Source organism: Ursus arctos, unplaced genomic scaffold, assembly GCF_023065955.2.
Source record: "Ursus arctos isolate Adak ecotype North America unplaced genomic scaffold, UrsArc2.0 scaffold_31, whole genome shotgun sequence".
Classification (NCBI taxonomy): Eukaryota; Metazoa; Chordata; class Mammalia; order Carnivora; family Ursidae; genus Ursus; species Ursus arctos.
Genome location: NW_026622997.1, coordinates 6081559 through 6083445, shown reverse-complemented (window position 1 = coordinate 6083445; position 1887 = coordinate 6081559).

Below are 1887 nucleotides of genomic sequence, written 5' to 3'. Positions count from 1 at the left end.
AATGGGTAGGGATGGGTCAGCCTGTGTTTTGCGTCTGGCTGTTTTTCTGTGAGTTTACAGAATGGACCACAGCTCTACCACATTGGTGGCTCTATTTCTAGACATGACACAGTTGGGAGGAGTGGTGGGCTTGGCCCAGTGGTCCCAGACAACTTTAGAAACCTCCAGGCATCTGAAACCACAAGGTCAAGTTCTAGAAAGGCTGACTTGGCCTCTTAACAACCTAAGTCCTGTCTGTTCTCCTGATTCATTAGGTTTTCTGAGCTTTCGTAATGAAGAAGCTGAAGGCTTTGGGCTTAGACAGGCAGCACCTGCTTCAGAGAAAAGATCATTTGTGATCTGATGGCCAGAGAGATTAAAGGAGAATTGGCTCAAGAAGACTGGAGGCTTTAAAAAGGTTGACAATATAATCACATGTGATCTTAGCAAGAAAGAAAAACTGATGTTCTTATACCAGAAGCTGTTAAGTGACTCAGATTTTGAAAGGGTACTTACAGAAGATAAAAGAAGAGGCCTGTCATCAACAACACATACAGTCAGGAAGAATGGACTTGTACAATTAGTGCTGGGAGAGCAAAAGCAGAGACTACGTTGTGGCTTAGAAAATGCTAGGGATGCAGCAAGAGGTTTTCAAAATGATGTTTGGAGTAAGTTCCGCGTGGTATGTGTAGACTCTGAGCTTGAGACAAGTGGTGTCATGCTTGGAGGTGAAAGTGTGAACACAGAACGATTTAATCCTAAATTTATACCTACCCTTTCTTTGATGGAGGGTGATGTTAAAATTCAAAGGAATAAGACAGATAGAAGATAATTAAGAGGGCTTTAAAACCCCAAACAAGTGAGCGACAGGTTGCTTAATTACATTAAAAGAGTTTCCGTTTGGGCATGGAATTTGATGGTGTCTTCTGATATCCTTAGGGAAAAATATGAAGAAATATTAGCTTCATTATAGTACATTGGGATGGATTTATGGCTGATGGAATAATCCAAGGTTTGTAAATTTGAAGTGACATATTGGGGTTCTGGACACAGAAGGTCAGTGAAGGCTAGAGATGGTCCCATCAGCTCCTGTCCTATGCACAGTAAGCAGGACCTCAACTGTGCCTCATCTCTCTGATCAGAATTCCTTGTTTATCGCTTTGGTCACCCACTGTCACAAGGTTGGAGGGAAAGTTGACCAAGGATTCTATCAGCTTCTCGGAGAACTGGTTTCCAATCTTCCTTATTTGACCTTCCTCTTTATTCCTAATTCTTGTTGCTACAAAAGGTCCTGAACCTTTGGTGATTTCACAATATAATTTGGGTTGATTTTTAGTCTTTTCCACTGCTGGCTAAGTATTTAGCTTTCGTGGTTATGTTCATTATTTATTATTCCTTTTACATGAGCTTTCCAGATTCCAGCATGTTATGGCTGTTTTCTCTTCTCCCATTCCCCCCATCCTCTGGGGTCACATCTAAAAAAAAAAAAAATCCATAACTAGTTTTAGTAAGATTTCCACAGGAGTAAAAAGTTGCATTCAAGCAACTTCCCTAGCCTGGAAGCCAGGTGTTTTGTTTTTCCAGGAGTCAAAGTATAACACTGCTCACGAAGTATGTCCGAGTGAGAGATCCTGTATAGTTTTTCAAGATGGAAGCTTGATACTCTCTGCTGCACTGAGGGTTTTCTGAAGAAAGTTGAACTCTGCAAGGTCTATCGCTAAGTCTACCACTAAATGGGATTTTCTGTGGAAGTTTTATTTCCATTTATCAGGTAGCAAAGACCCTGACAACAAAGAGCCTTCCAGAATTACCCCAGAGCTACAGGGCCCACAATACAGAGAGCAGGTGTGATTTTGGATGTTCAGCCATATGTCTCCCAGCTTTCACCTTCCCCTCTTCCATAGTTGG